General features: G+C 41.2%; 1 protein-coding gene across 2 annotated transcripts in view; it reads left to right on the top strand.

Moving 5' to 3' along the window:
• The window catches only part of cap2 (cyclase associated actin cytoskeleton regulatory protein 2), a 243,243-nt gene that overhangs the window by 57,095 nt on the left and 168,731 nt on the right, over positions 1-17,417 (top strand). The gene's annotated exons all lie outside the window — the stretch shown is intronic.

Genomic DNA, 17,417 nt, shown 5'->3' with positions numbered 1-17,417 from the left:
GTACAATCCAAGGTCACTTGCAGGGTTCTGTGGTTTGCCATTGCTTCATTACACTATTTTTTCCTGTTTTTGGATAGGTATTATCCTGTATTCCATAAGTTCTATTTATGTACCTGCTTTTGTTCTTCACGGGCCCCAATTAAAGGTCAAAGGAACTGATGTAAGCCCAGGAACCTTTTTAAAATGTTTATATTACATGGAATCCACTGGATAATGACCTTTTTGGCTCACCTGGTGTAAATTGGTGTTTATTGTCAACATGGGATCTCCCATGCTAATTACCTCCTCCCACTTGACCCAGTGTTGCTGTTTCTATTTTAGCTACTCCTGCCAGAAGATCTTTTGTCATGACATGTCATGCTTGTCTGTCTTGTCCGACACTTATACATCCATTTTACCTCATATCCATTGTACTCTTGAGATGTCCATTGTCGATCTGTGTTTGGATCAAATCCTCTTTCTGCTGCCTTCCACTTTGCCCTCGAAAATAGATCTATAACTTTTCAGTGTTAGTAAAAAGGCTGAAGTATTGACACATTTGTTTTTGGATTTTAATGTTTTTAGTTCTTTTGCTTTTGCAATTTCAAAGAGCTCTTCATTTGTTTTATTGGCTGTGTATAGAATTTTTAAAATCTCAGCACCTACATTTTAAAGGTCTCTAATTTCATCCACAGATTTGTATTTATTGTCCAGGTGTTAGGCCTACAGGAAAGTTGATAGAATGTAGCATCCTATGAGCTTTTTCCTTATTAGAAATTTGAATTTTCTTGTTGTTAACATCTCCTTCACCTTCTCAAAATTAACTGTGTCAATCTCTAGTCTTGTGACTTCTGCATCATACCTGTTATCCTCTGTAATCATTTGTCCTAAATAACTTACCCCCCTGTTCCAGTATGACACTATTTAGTTAAGATTTCATTGTAATTTTTTATTAATTCCTTCTAAGTGACATTGTTTTTTACTTTTTAATATTCTTCCTCAATCCATATTTGAAACTTTTAGACTTGACTTGATGTGCAATATTTTATGAAGCGTTTCTAAATTGGCAAGTAGAGCTGTGCCATCGGTGAGTCACAATTTTATGCTCGTCTCCAATTTCTACCCCTGCAAGTGCAACATCATCTTCTCTAAATACCTGTTCTACGTACAGATTTAATAATTTTGGTGACAGTTTCAAGGCTTGCCATACTGTTCACTTGAGACATTTCAAATTGTCTCTCTTCTAGTCTGATATTTGCTGTTGGTCCCAGTATAGTTCAGACAATTCTCATGTCTTTACAACTAATGATGTTGACCTAATATCATTTTGTTAAAGTAACAAGATGAATATATTGCATAAGCATATTGTGTTCAAAGTAAAAATTAGCAGTGAAAAAACCCAGTAATATCTAGGCTAGTGTTATGCTTCATGAAAAAGGTGAATCTGTGAACTGTGAATTGTATTAGTCTGATTGTTCATTAATGTGCACATGGATTTCAAAGAGAGAATTTGTGTGGCATTTTGGAGAATAGGTGAAACCTGCGCACTGAAAAGTAGATGATTTGTAGCTGGGAAACATTCAAGTTACAAGACAGACAATGAAGCAGAAGGGTAGATGGCATTTGTGAATTTAGAAACAGGCTTGATATCCCAAATGAATTTAGTTATAGGTGAACTTAGAGATAGAATGCATAGTTTAAAGTGGACACTTTGGAGATTGATCAGAACAGGAAACTACGATATGCTGTCTTATGGTGACATCACAACATGTAATGCTGTAGTACAGGGGCAGTAGTAGTCTATCAGCGTGTGTGGATCTATCTTTCATAAGACCCAAGAGATAACAAATGTGTCAATACTAAAATCAAAAATTCCAGACTGCAACATCAAGTCTAATCAACATTATTATCCTCTGAAGCTTACCACAGTGGAAGCAGTTGCATCCCAGAAAGGCGTCAGAGTACATCTGTTATAGGAAGATAAGTCTATTGCATTTGGTTCTAAAGTTTACAACAGCTCAGGCAAACAAATCCAGCATAGAAGAGGAAAGCCATCCTTTAGTTTTTTATAATACAATGGTTTCAAATGTCTCTATTCAGGAAGCATTTTATGATTCATAGCAATCACAAACTGGAAATGATCTGTTGAAAACCTCTCTCAAATGCACCTCCACGGCTACAGCATCTAATTGTGATGGTCATGTTGTGAGGTACGATACAAACCAGGCTCACAAGGCTGTTCCGGATGCTCTTTGCAAACTTTCAGATCCAACTGAGAACAAGGAAGTCTCCATGTCAATCGCATTCGGTGTCATTCATATTAGTCCTAGCTAAGCAGAACAGATTCTGGAAGCTATTTTTGATGTCTAGCTGTGCCAACTCAGGGTGCATCATCAGAGGATAACCTGAACACACTCAACAAATCCCTGAGTGAACATCTTTTCTGAACATTCAGAAATCATGAGGATTATCTTGCAGAATGTAACCTTCAAAGGCAAACAAATGATTAATCCACAAACTCTACATTGTGATATGCTTTACTGTATGCACATGGGTCACATGTTCACAGAAAAATCAAGATGTTATCATGTAAAAATATCTATTGGCCTGACATCGATAAATTGATCAAGTTGTATGAAACATGTCAACCTCAACAAATGGGAGAATAACCTTATCCACACTACATTCTTTCTGAGGCATGGCACAAGATTGAATCTGATATTTTCTCTACATCCTCGTGATTATTTTACCAATTTATTTTAAGAGACAAATTAAAAATACCGCATGCATTGTACATTAACTGCCATATTAATTATGTTTAATGTTTCTTCAAGCTTTCTGATTATGGTATGCAGTACAAATTCAATACACCATGAGGTATTTTAGGTGTTGGAGGTGATCTCCTCAAATTCCAGGAGCAGCAGTTACTATTTTACGGGCTGTTGCATTGCTTTGGAACTTTGGGGGGAGAAAAGTACAAAACAACAGCACTTAAAAACAGCTGGAAGACAGACAAAGGCAGTGACTACATGGTCAGAGAAAGAAACATAATACTGATGTCTGACACGGTAGTGAATCTGCACAGTTATTACATTTGCCGTTTGAGTCCAAGTATCTCTGGACATCTGGGAAAGTTAACAACAACGAAATTCATACCTGACCTTGGATGAACCTGTGTGTGAGAGAGCTCACAGCCCAGGATCAGATAAGCGCATAGCTTTTGAATGTAAACTTGCTGTAAATCTACAATAGTGAGTAGAGTGGTTTCGTTCTTGGTGAGATCTGTCACTTGATTAAAATTTAAAAATATAAACCATAAGTGCAAGATTTGTGTAGGTTTGTAGCTCAGGTTGAGGTTTAGGGTGTAGGTTTGCTCGCTGAGCTGTAGGTTTGATGTCCAGCCTTCACTTGGAGGTCGCCACTGATGATGTTACCTCGCCAGGTAATGAAACGTCTGGATATCAAACCTACAGCTCAGCGAGCAAACCTACACCTCATAAACCATAAGTACTGGGTTAGTCTGAAGCAATGTTTTCTTTTTAGAACAATGAAATGGTGCTATTTTCTGGGCTGTAGATTGTAAAGGAACAAAGATGGCCTTTAGTAGAGTGATGCGCTCTTCCTTTCAGATGCAGGAATTTGGGGAGAGTTTCCATGTTACTAATGATTGTGTGCGCAGAAAGTGTTCTTGGTTGCGAATCCTATCAGATAGCATGGTTCGGTTAGAGTGCCAGGTTAGAGGCAATAAGGAATTTACAGGAGCTTGGGGTGTGATGGATGGCAGTTACAGGAAGAGAGAAAAACTGCCATTACAGTCAGGTAGATGGGTTAACTTCAGGAAAGGTAGGAGGAGGAGGCAGGTGGTGCAGGAGTCTCCTGTGGCTATCCCCATCTCAAGCGAGTATGCTGTTTTGGAAAGTGTAGGGGGTGATGGACTCTCAGGAGAATGTAGCACATCAAGCCAAGTTTCTGGTATTGAGAACAGTTCTAATGTTATGTGGGGTACATCGGGTTCCAAGTGATCAATTGTGATAGGGGACTGTAAAGTCAGAGGCACAGGCAGACATTTCTGCAGCCAGCAGCAAAAAAAATCAGAATAGCGTGTTGCCTCCCTGGTGCCAGGATTAAGGATATCCCAGAGGGTGCAGATAGTACCGTCCAAACCCCCAGTCACTTTCATCGAGAAGGACAGGGTAACAGATACTTGGGAACATCACAACATACAATTCACCATCCTTTCTTGGAAATATATTGCTATTCCTTCAATGTCACTGGCTCAAAATCCTGAAATTCCCTCCCTCACAGCATTGTTCATCTACCTATAGCACATGGAGTACAGCGGTTCAAGAAGGCAAATCTCTAGCATGTTCTCAAGGCAACTGGGGATGGCAATGAATGCTGGCCCAGCCTGCAATGCCTACATCCCACAAATGAATGAATAAAAAAAGGTTGAATAGAAAATATCTATTAAGTTTCACTAAAATTTCAGATATAAGTTACATTTTACATGATGTCCTGTTGGAGAGAGTTCTTATTGCATACTGGTAGTGTCCCTATCTCTGAGCCAGGAAACTATTTTCTGAATAGTTTTAAAAAGAAATGATGCCCTACCTGAGTGTACTTCCTAATTTTGCAGCAGTACACTGATGCAGTTGCAAGCATTAAATCCAGGTGTAATTTATTCAGACCTTGTCTTGTCATGGAGATATAGTCATGTGCGCATGCTGGGAATTGCTATCCGTTAGCTTGAAATAAAGCTTTTCAGCAGAAAATCTGTTAGATTCAAGCTTGAAACCTCTTGGAGAGAAAAAACCCTCTCATAGAAAATATTACTTAAAGATGTATATTTATATGTATATCTTTAAAAATTGCTACTGTATAGCTTTACCTTAATTCTCTCTCACTTTTAATCTGTAATTGACATCCACAACATAGCAAGTTCATATCAGTGCTTCCATTGACCTATCTTCTTTCATTTCCTAATAGATTTAAATTTCACATTTCCTTACTATCGCCTTATTAGAATAGTCAAGTCAACTTTCCTTATTTTGATCTTATTGGTATATTTTCATTTCAGATTTGATATATTTTGCATTTGAAAAGTTAAAAGACATAGGTGCGTGCAAACTGTGATGCTGAAGGAGAGCTTGAGGACCTCCCCTGAAAGCAGCATTAACACATTTGGCATAAACTGTGATTTTCAACAGATGGTAATTAAATCATCAGCAACAGTCAAAGGCATAGCATTGGTTTTCACATGTAACTCAACCTCCTCACCACCTCTCCCAATTCTTCCACTGCTGCTAATTATCAGAATGCCCATTCAATGTTGAGTTGAGGATCCAGCCCATCCCCTGTGGTATACTACTCATGACATCCTTTTGGCTTGGAAAAGACCTATTTATTCCTACTCTCTGCTTCCTTTATGTAGTCAATATCCTATTAATGCTAATATGTAACCCCCAACACCATGAAATTTTATTTTTCATAATAAACCTTTTGATGTGGCATCTTATCAATATCTTCTGGAAATCTAAGGACTTTGGTTCTCCTTTCTCTACAGCACAAGTTACTACTTCAAAGAAATGCAATAAATTAGTTAAACATGATTTCCCTTTGACAAACCATGTTGGTGCTGCCTCATTACCTTGAGTATATCCAAGTGACCTGTTATAATGCCTTTAATGTTAGGACCATTAGTTTTTCTTTATTTTCATTATTTTGGTTCAGAGCTGTGAGCTGACAAATTTTTACGACACAGTAAAATTAAAATATTCAATGACCCTCAACATTGACCCCCATGATTCCTAACTGGACTTACTGAATAATCAGTACCAGACTTTGTGAATAACGGACACCAGGCACTGGGTTTATAGCTTAATCAAAAGAATTATTAATACAATAGCTTTAGCTGGGCTAAGTTAAGCAACAAAATAAGCTAATTAATGGCTATGATTTAACCCCAACCATCTTTGATTCTAGCCCCAACTCTCACACAGTTAAGGGATAAATCCAAAGAAAAATAAATGAGATGTAACTGGTCAGTTCATTTAAGCAGTGCCCACAATCTAAACTATTACAGACACAGATTTGTATCTCATTTGTTTCTGTAGCTTGGACTGTGAATACTCTATAGATGGTCTGACTCCAAAGAAGTGTTACGTTCAAACAGATGGTGGATGTTTGACTATTAACAGGGGTGTCACAGGGCGACCAGTGTCAACTAGTCTAAGAAAAAGAATCCAAAGTTTAAAGCTACTTGAAAGTGTGTTTTTATTAAGATTGTGGGTATCAAGAATGCAGAAAGGAGATCTGATTGCTGTCTGGTTATCCTCCAGTGATCAGTTTATTGAAATTTCAGCGAATAGAACCACAGTTATAAGTACTAAATCAATATTCATCAGAGCCTGCTGGAAACTGTTTGCATTAACTGGCGACTACAGAAACAAATGAGATACAAATCTGTGTCTGTAATAGTTTAGATTGTGGACACTGCTTAAATGAACTGACCAGTTACATCTCATTTATTTTTCTTTGGATTTATCCCTTAACTGTGTCTTTTTTTTGACTGTGTGAGAGTTGGGGCTAGAATCAAAGATGGTTGGGGTTAAATCATAGCCATTAATTAGCTTATTTTGTTGCTTAACTTAGCCCAGCTAAAGCTATTGTATTAATAATTCTTTTGATTAAGCTATAAACCCAGTGCCTGGTGTCCGTTATTCACAAAGTCTGGTACTGATTATTCAGTAAGTCCAGTTAGGAATCATGGGGGTCAATGTTGAGGGTCATTGAATATTTTAATTTTACTGTGTCGTAAATATAGGAAGACTGATTTGGCAGTCTGTCTTCATGTCATAATAGCTTCTAATATCATCCAAAAGAACAGGGTGTGCTGCTGACATCTATCTCTACCTCACCACCCCTCTAAACACCTTCCATGGTTCCTAATTGTCAGAAATCTAATGTAGAAATTTCCTTAACTAAATTTTTTAAAATAAATTTCCGCCTATTGCAAATTCCATTCCTTAGTGGCCAGTTCTAGAGATCTGCAGCACAGAAAAAGGCCTTTTGGCCCATTGCCCACACGTGGGTCAATACAATTCTATTCTTCCAGATGTATTGCTGCTTTAATGATTGCAACCTGTTTGATGCCAAACTAAGCTTTGAATCATCACTTGCATCTGCATCGTCATCAGTAAGACCACCTATTTCCCTACTGTAACATTGTCTGAATCCATGCTGGTGAAACACATGTCTGTGCCTTTTCTGGTACAACAGTACTTCACTGCATTCTTAGCTGGCAAATCATATTGTCGTACTAAAGTCTGATTGTCTCAACTCAAGCTAGGTCCTTTTCATCTATCACTCCTGTGTTCGCTTACCTATTGATTCCTCCAACTGTGACTTTGTCGTTCCCTAAACAACAACATAAGTTTATATAGCCCCTTCTATGAAACATTCCAAGACACATCACAAGAGAATTATAAACCAAATCATAACTTCAAGACACATAAGGACTGGATTTTAAGATACTCTTGTGGGCAGACAAAGCAGCAAATGGGCTAGCAAAGTAGCACACCATCTCACCTGCCCACCATTCCACAACTTTATAAGTTAGAGACAAAAAAACACTGCGGATGCTGGAATTCAACATAGACAAGCAGGAGGCTGGAAGAATGCAGCAAGCTAGGCAGCATCAGGAGGTGGAGAAGAAGTTTTGAGTGTAACCTGTTTTCAGGAATGGGGGTGGGTGTAAAGGGAGCTGCAGATAAAGGGGGTGGTGGGGGCAGCGTGGTGAAGTGGGGATAGGTGAAGACAGGCAGAGGGTACGATCTGATTACTCCTGGGAAGAATGCATCTGGTAGGTGGCTGAGAGGAGTGGAAGAGGGTGCTGGGAAGGGAGGTCATTTGAAATTGGAGAACTCAATGTTGAGTCTTCCTTCCAGGCTGTAAGCTGTGGGGGTGGAAGATGAGATGTTGTTCCTCCAATTTGCAGTTTGGTTCGTTGTGGCAATGGAGGAGGCTAAGGATTGTCATGTTGGAAAGGGAGTGGGAAGGGGAATGAAAATGGGCAGTGACTAGGAGGTTCGGTTGGCCCCTGTGGGTTCTGCTGAAATGCTCGGCGAGCCATTCCCAAAGTTTACGTTTGGTCTCCCTGATATAGAGAAGACCATATCGGGAGCACCTGATGCAGTAAACTACGTTAGAAGTGAACCTCTGTCTCACCTGGAAGGACTATTTAGGGCCCTACTTGGAGGTGAGGGGGGGATGGGGGTTGTGTGTCAGCAGGTTTTGTATCATTTCCAGTTGCAGGGGAAGGTACCTGGGGGTTCAGGGGGATTGGTGGTGCCAACCAAGGACTGGAGAAGGTAACGGTCCTTGCAGAAGCCAGAGAGGAGTGAGGAGGGGGAAGATGTTCGTGGTGGTGGGGTCTAATTGGAATTGGCAGAAGTGTTTAAGGATGATGTGTTGGATGCGGAGACTGTTGGGGTGGTTGGCGAGGACAAGGAGGGAAGTCTGTCTTCATTGCATTTGGATTGGGGATGGGTTTAAGGCAGTGGAATGGGAAATGGAAGTGGTGCGATGGAGGGCTGTCTGGATGACGGGGGTGAGACAGCCCTCCACCAAACCACCTCCATTCCCAGTTCCATTGCCCTAACCCCCCCCTTCAAACGCAATAAAGACAGAGTCCCCCTTGTCCTCACCTACCACTCCAACAGTCTCCGCATCCAACACATCATCCTTAAACACTTCTGCCAACTCCAATTAAACTCCATCACCAAGAACGTCTTCCCCTCCTCACCCCTCTCTGCCACCCACAAGGACCGTTCCCTATGCCAGTCCTTGGTTTGCACCACACTACCCAACAACCCCCGAACCCCCTGGTACCTTCCCTTGCAACCGGAAAAAATGCAAAACTTGCCAGTTCACCCCCTCCCCCACTTCCATTCAGGGCCCCAATCAGTCCTTCCAGGTGAGATGGGGATTCACCTGCCTCTCTTCCACCCTAGTTTATTGCATCAGGTCCTCCCAATGTGGTCTTGTCTACATTAGGGAGACCAAACATTAAACTCAGGGAATTGTTTGCTGAACTTCTCAGCTGGGCCTGCAGGGGCCAACCAGACCTCGCAGTTGCTGCCCATTTCCAATTTCAGATAACCTTCCTTCCCATTCCCCAACTCCCTTCCCAGCCCTTTCCCCTCCCTTCCACTCTTCCCAGCTACCTACCGGATTCATTCCGCCCATTGACCAACCAGGTCATACCCCGTACCTGCCTTCATCTATTCCGATTTCACCACTCTGCCCCCACCCCTGCAGCTTTCCTTACACCCACCTCCAGTCCTGAAGAAGGGTTAAGTCTGAAACGACGACTCCTCCGCAATTTTACAAGTGGCAGTGGAGTTCTTTGGCTGTTTGCCCTCAGTCAGCTAAGGCCCTTAAGTGAGAAATTAATGCACACTTAAAGGCTTCATGTTGCCAGCACTCAATTAATGAATGGCAGGAAAAGTGTGCACCTATATTGCAGGGTGCACTTTTGATTTTGTGGGCTGCTGGTCAGTAAATCAGGTTGTACATGGTTTGTACCTTTTTTGGGTCCCCAGTGCAAATTAGCTCCCTATCCCCCACCTGCTTTCCTTCATTTCTCCCTCTTGTATGGAACATGTTGACCCCAGTGATATCCCAGGCTTGCTGGGGTTCCAGAACATCTGTGGTTGCTCTTCCTACAGAGCCTCCTACAATATCAGCAGTGGCCACTGCTTAACAGCACTGTTGGTACTGCAGAGCTGGTGATGCCTACTTGGCCAGCAGCTCTGACTTAGCACTTGCCCCTGGTTGGGAAGAAGGTCTCACCTCATAATAGTTCAGGCTAGTCAGAATTAAAATTAAAAAGTGGGCAGGCCAATTGGATATGGTCTTGCCCCAACACTTAAGCTGATAAGCCAGGAGCCCACCCTCAGTGTTTCATCTAGTCCAGGGAGTTATTTGTTCAGGTGACCAAAGGTTTCCTCACAGAAGTTGGTTTTAAGGAGTATTTGTAAGGAAGATAGTGTTATGAAGATGTGGGTATACCATATCTTTTCAAGAAAGTTGAAAGCTCGCAGAAATACTTGACAGCACCAAGTGTTTGAACAAAATATAATGTAACCTTTTCGTCCAGCAGCTAGTGTAGCTGGTTGCCTGGAGATAAAAACAAATTTGAATTATGCCAATCAATTTAAATTATACCCTAAAAAAAAACAAACTCCAATCAAGTTTGAATTTAGTATATTGACAATATTAAAAGCCAATGACTCAATCCAATACTGTAGGGGTACAAGACCAGGAAAGATTGAACAGTTTAGGGAGAACAGCTAAGCATCCACATCTGCAGACTGCCCGTACAATTAGCTCTCAATGGTACCGTTATTGATCAGAATATGAAACAGAAACAGGAACAGTGGGTTCTTGATAAGTATGTGCCAGTCAGGCAGGGAGGAAGTTGTCGAGCACAGGAGCCGTGGTTCACTAAGGATGTTGAATCTCTTGTCAACAGGAAGGAGAAGGCTTATGTTAGGATGAGATGTGATGGCTCAGTTAGGGCACTTGAGAGTTACAAATTAGCCAGGAAGATTCGACAGCTGGCTGGTTTTGAAATTTGAATTTTTGGTAAATCTTAATCGGGGTTTTATCGGACTAGTATTGTAGAAAGGGAAGGTAAAAGGTAGGTTAGAGAAAAGAGTTGTAAATAGTTGTTAATTATTCTCGGTTATACTTTAAGAAATAAAGGTGTTAATTTTTACTTTAAGTAGTAACCTTTTGGATAGTTCTTCGCCTCTTGAATTTTCACAGATTACCGCACAGGGTAAATCTTTTCTGTGTTGCTGATTTAAAATACCCCATGTCGAAATAACAGAAAGTCAGAAAGTTATAGGGAAGACATTTCAGAGTTTGGGATCTGGGCAACTGAACTTCCAGCGATAATTATTGGAGTGAGTAAATAGAGGATCCTCAAAAGGCAAGAATTGGAGGAGTACAGATATTTCAGAGGGTTGTGCGACGAGAAGAGGTTAAAGGTAGGGAGGGATTTGAAACCTCTTTTAATAACTGCTTTAAAACCTATTTCTGACTAAATTTATTTATTGGTCATCTGTGGTGTAAAATTTTAATTGATCTAACTCTTGTGAAGCACTTTAGGAAATTTTACAACATTGAAAGTATTATGTCAATACAATGGTCAGTATCATAGTCAGTATCTACCAAGTAAGTGTAGTATTTTGTTCCATCTATCAGTTTGTACCCTTGACACCTTTTTAGATGCAGGTAACGTATACCAGATGACGTTAAGGAGCTACGTGTCAATGGTGATTAGAAAGTCAGAACTACTTCTCTCCATTCAGAACTGAATTTTGCCAATCTAATAGAATTACAGTGGGGGGGGGGGAATATAGGAAGGAATTTGAGGTGATAATGATCACAGGTATTTAATGAGGTGCAAAATTCACAAATGTTTCTATGGTTGTGGTAATAAAAACAGAAAATGCTGAAGAAACTCTAGTCCTAACAGCATCTGTGAAGAGAATCACTGAGCATTAAGCACTGTTTAGATAACATAAATTGATATGCTACAGTTCTGAATTAAATATTCTTAAGAATATTTGTGCAGTTTGTCCTGGAAAACGCTTTCTCAACAAGGTCTTTAACATCAAGAGCCTGATGCTTGATTTGAAATATGTAGGCTGCAGTTTGAATTACTGTGTGGAACACTGTTGTTTCACCATATGTCTTTGTTATTTTTATTTGGATGTAGTCCATGCCAACCCACTCCTTTCATATGGCTACATTTTACTAAAGTTCTGACAGCTTTTTTCATGTTATCTTAATAGCTCCTATTCCTTTTTGTCCTCTTACTATCATTCTTTATCCTCTATTAATGGACCAACTGCACCTGTCTGCAATTTAACAGTCTTTGCCTCTCTTGAGCTCTTCTGCTAGCCCAATCAACATTTAGCAACCACAGCTGGAAAGTGACAACTGAGAGAAAATCAACAGTTGGGGTAGCATTAAAAGTTGTTTAGATGTCATTGGAGGTGAGGCTGTAAAAGATTCTATAGTGATTGTGCAGACTGTCAGTAAATTACTCTTGTGTTTAGAGTCATAGAGTCAGACAGCACAGAAAAAGACTTTTCAGTCCAACTTGTCCATGCTGACCAGGTTTCCCAAACTGAAGTAGCCCCATTTGCCTGCATTTGACCCATATCCCTCTAAACCTTTCCTGTTTACGTACCTATCCAAATGTCTTTTAAATGTTGTAATTGTACTCATCATGACCACTTCCTCTGGCAGCTCACTCCATCTCTGCACCACCCTCTGTGTGAAAAAGTTGCTCCTCAGGTCCCTTTTAAATTCTTTCTCCTCTCACCTTAAACCTCTAGTTTTGGACTCGCAGACCCTGGGGAAAGACCTTGGCTATTCTTATTACCTGCTTCTCATGATTTTACAAATCTCTGTAAAGTCATCCCTCAGCTTAATTCACTTCATGGAAAGAAGTTGCAGCCTATTCTACCTGTCCTTATAACTCATCCTCCAGTCTGGCAACATCCTTGTAAATCTTTATTGCACAGTCTCCAGTTTAATAACATTCTTCCTCCGCCTAAGTGTTTCCTAATTCAACTGCATAATGCTTGCCATGTTGCTTAGCCTGAATGGTTTCTTTCGCATTTGTTGATTGCTCACAACCAAACCTGTTTGTCCATTGGTACATCTGAGTGCTTCCCAGCGTGGCATCACAGGTGTGGTACTGGGCCTGAAAGCTTGTTTAAATGCTTGTGATATGTCTGAGCCATGAAAGAATATAAGTAAGAGGAAAACAAATCATAAATTAAGGAAAAGAAACAAGTAGAGTATTTTACATGTCTATATGATAAGATTTGGGAAGTTCGTTAATTGGATAGCTTCTTCAGTGGGCTGACATAGGTATACGGCCTAATAAATGACTTCCTTTTGTCCTACAAGGCAGTGTGATGAGAGTGACTGATTGATTGATTCCCATTTCTTCCAACTATGTTTCCTCCTTTATAAATGGTGGACAGGCTTTGATGAGACAGGATGTGAGTTATCCAGTGCAACATTCCAAGACTCTGATCTGTGCTTATAGTCAATTAGTATTTTGCCGGTCCAGCTAGGCTTTTAGGTGAAAGTGAGGACTGTAGATGCTGGAGATCAGAGTCTAGATTAGAGTGGTGCTGGAAAAGCACAGCGGCTCAGGCAGCATCCGAGGATCAGGGAAATCGACATTTCGGGCAAAAGCCCTAGGTTTTTAATCATTGCTGAATGCCCCTCAAGGTTGCCAATGGTAATTTCATTAAATGTCAAGGGAAGATGGCAAGATTCTCTCTGGCTAGAAATAGTTTTTGACCAGTACTTTTGGGGCATGACAATTACTTGTCACTGGTTAACTTATGAAAGTGCGGATTAATTGGAAAAACCAGCGTGAATTGTTGAAGATAAATCGTACTTATTTAGCTTAGTCTTTTGTGAGGTAATAGAGGGTTGTTGAATGGAATGTATTGCAGTTAATGTAGTGTACAAGGACTTCCAAATGGTGTTGGATCAAGTTCCATATAATCATGTCAATAGAGAATCTGGAATGGCTAGCCTGAGAGAAGCTTTTAATAAAGGTTTACAAATTGATGAGACCCTAAATATAAACAATTGCTGTTGACAAAAGGTTCAAGAACTAAAGTGCACCAATATAAAGTAAACGGCAAAAGAATGAATGGCAGTGTGAGGAAAATCTTATCTGCAAAAAACATTGATGTGGAATGCAATTCTTGAGATAGAGGTAGATTCAATTATGGATTTCAAAAAGGATTGGACACCTGAAATAAAAGTTTCAGTTAAAGGGAAAGAATAGGGAAGTGGGATTTGTTAAGCTTGCCCTGCAGAACTGACATGAATGTATCATGCTAAATTCTGTACTGTAAACCATTCTATTATACCAGTTTTAAAATTTTCTTTTACAATTTTGACTGTCTTTTCTATTGCCCGACCTTCATGCCTTCATTTAAAAGAATAGCTAAATTGATTTTTCTACGTTGTTAAAGCTCCTCATAACTTATACCTAACTCTCAACTTTTGACACTAGGGGTCAGCCTTGCAACTGCTCCCTGCACCATCTCCAATGCATATGTCTTCCTTTTGGCTCATTGGTATCACTCTTGTCTCTGAATCGTAAGTTTATGCATTCGAGTCTCATAAAAGTATCTTTAAGTTGAAGATGAATGAAAATTAAGTAAAACTAAGATGAAGGGAAGTGAAATTTGATTCGGTGTGGCTTCCATGAGCCCAGTAAAACTGGAGCCAGTCAGTATCAAAAACAAACCCTTCCTTGGGTTGGAGATGCATGTGACAAAGAAAGATGATTGTCCGAGGCCAATTATTTCAGACCTAGGATGTCACTGCATTAGGCAAACATAATCAGCTAAGTACCTTTTATGATTTTACCCCTTTTACTGCAATTAGGATTGAATTGCCACAGTGCTGACCTCTATTCTTTAGTGATACTATATAAGTGCCAGGAAATTATCATTTTGAAAAGAGAAACCTGCACATCTAACTCTTGGCCTTCCACTATACTACAGTTGCTAGTAACCCCATTATCCACGTCGTGGCAGTAGGGTAGCTTTGTAATAGGTAAAAACAATGACTGCAGATGCTGGAAACCAGATTCTGGATCAGTGGTGCTGGAAGAGCACAGCAATTCAGGCAGCATCCGAGGACAGGCAAAATCGACGTTTTGGGCAAAAGCCCTTCATCAGGAATAAAGGCAGAGAGCCTGAAGCGTGGAGAGATAAGATAGAGGAGGGTGGGGGTGGGGAGAGAGTGGCATAGAGTACAATAGCTCAGTGGGGAAGGAGATGAAGGTGATAGGTCAGGGAGGAGAGGGTGGAGTGGATAGGTGGAAAAGAAGCTGGGCAGGTCGGACAAGTCCGGACAGGTCAAGGGGACAGTGCGGAGCTGCAAGTTTGAAACTAGGATGAGGTGGGGGAAGGGGAAATGAGGAAACTGTTGAAGTCCACATTGATGCCCTGGGGTTGAAGTGTTCCGAGGCGGAAGATGAGGCGTTCTTCCTCCAGGCGTCTGGTGGTGAGGGAGCGGCGGTGGAGGAGGCCCAGCACCTCCATATCCTCAGCAGAGTGGGAGGGGGAGTTGAAATGTTGAGCCACTGGGCGATTTGGTTGATTGGTGCTGGTGTCTCGGAGATGTTCCCTAAAGCGCTCTGCTAGGAGGCGCCCAGTCTCCCCAATGTAGAGGAGACCGCATCGGGAGCAACGGATACAATAGATGATATTAGTGGATGTGCAGGTAAAACTTTGATGGATGTGGAAAGCTCCTTTGGGGCCTTGGATAGAGGTGAGGGAGGAGGTGTGGGCGCAGGTTTTACAGTTCCTGCGGTGGCAGGGGAAAGTGCCAGGATGGGAGGGTGGGTCGTAGGGGGGCGTGGACCTGACCAGGTAGTCACGGAGGGAACGGTCTTTGCGGAAGGTGGAGAGGGGTGGGGAGGGAAATATATCCCTGGTGGTGGGGTCTGTTTGGAGGTGGCGGAAATGTCGGCGGATGATTTGGTTTATGCGAAGGTTGGTAGGATGGAAGGTGAGCACCAGGTGAGCACTATTAGCTTTGTAATAGATTGGGCTAGCAACTTTGATAATGACCACAATTCGGTTATGTTTACTTTAGTGATGGAAAGGGATAGATATACACTGCAGGGCAGAAATTATAGCTGGGGGAAAGGCAATTATGATGTAATTAGGCAAGATTTAGGATGGGGAAGGAAACTGCAGGGATGGGCACAATTGAAATGTGGAGCTTATTCAAGGAACAGCTACTGCGGGTCCTTGATAAGTATGTGCCAGTCAAGCAGGGAGGAAGTTGTCGAGCACAGGAGCCGTGGTTTACTAAGAATGTTGAATCTCTTGTCAACAGGAAGGAGAAGGCTTATGTTAGGATGAGATGTGATGGCTCAGTTAGGGCACTTGAGAGTTACAAATTAGCCAGGAAGGACCTAAAGGGAGAGCTAAGAAGAGCCAGGAGGGACCATGATAAGTCATTGACAGTTAGGATCAAGGAAAACCCTAAGGCTTTCTATAGGTATATCAGGAATAAAAGAATGACTAGAGTAAGATTTAGGGCCAATCAAGCATAGTAGTGGGAAGTTGTGCATGGAGTCAGAGGAGATAGGGGAAGTGCTAAATGAATACTTTTCGTCAGTATTCACACTAGAAAAAGACAATGTGGTTGAGGAGAATGCTGAGATACAGGCTACTAGACTGGATAGGATTGAGGTGCATAAGGAGGAGTTGTTAGCAATTCTGGAAATAGATTAGTCCCCTGGGCTGGATGGGATTTATCCTGGGATTCTCCGGGAAAGCAGAGAGGAGATTTCCGAGCCTTTGGCTTTGATCTTTATGTCATCATTGTCTACAGGAATAGTACCAGAAGACTGGAGGATAGCAATCTGCTTCCCTTGTTCAAGAAGAGGCGTAGAGACAACCCTGGAAATTATAGACCTGTGAGCCTTACTTTGGTTGAGGGTAAAGTGTTGGAAAAGGATTTATAATCATCTAGAAAGGATGTAGTTGATTAGGGATAGTCAACATGGTTTTCTGAAAGTTAGGTCATGCCTCTCAAATCTTATTGAGCTCTTTGAGAAGTGACCAAACAGATGGATGAGGGTAAAGAAGTTGATGTGGTGTATATGGATTTCAGTAAGGCGTTTGATAAGGTTCCCCAAGGTAGACTATTTCACAAAATACAGAGGCACGAATTGAAGGTGATTTAATGGTTTGGATCAGAAATTGGCTAGCTCAAAGAAGACAGAGGGTGGTAGTTCACGGGGAATATTCATCCTGGAGTTCAATTACTAGTGGGGTACTGCAAGGATCTGTTTTGGGTCCACTGTTGTTTGTCATTTTTAGGAATGACCTGGATGAGGGCATAGAAGGATGGGTTAGTAAATTTGCGGATAACACTAAGGTCGGTAGAGTTGTGGATAATGACGAAGGATGTTGGAGGTTACAGAGAGACATAGGTAAGCTGCAGAGCAGGGTTGAGAGGTGGCAAATGGAGTTTAATGCGGAAAAATGTGAGATGGTTCACTTTGGAAGGAGTAAGAAGAATGTAGAGTACTGGGCTAATGATAAGATTCTTAGTAGTGTAGATAAGCAGAGAGATTTCGGTGTCCGTGTACATAGATCCTTGAAAGTTGCCAGCCAAGTTGATAGAGTCGTTAAGAAGGCATATAGTGTGTTAGTACTTATTGGTAGAGGGATTGAGTTTTGGAACCATGAGATCATGCTGCAATTGTACAAAACTCTGGTATGGCCACATTTGGAGTATTGCGTATAGTTCTGGTCACCACGTTCTTGGAAGGATGTGGAAGCTTTGGAAAGGGTTTA

This window comes from Chiloscyllium plagiosum, unplaced genomic scaffold (assembly GCF_037043375.1).
Source record: "Chiloscyllium plagiosum isolate Xiang-an unplaced genomic scaffold, Cpla_swu_hap1 HiC_scaffold_34, whole genome shotgun sequence".
Taxonomy (NCBI): Eukaryota; Metazoa; Chordata; class Chondrichthyes; order Orectolobiformes; family Hemiscylliidae; genus Chiloscyllium; species Chiloscyllium plagiosum.
The sequence above is the reverse complement of the archived record's forward strand: the minus strand, read 5'-3'. Positions and strand labels throughout refer to the sequence as shown.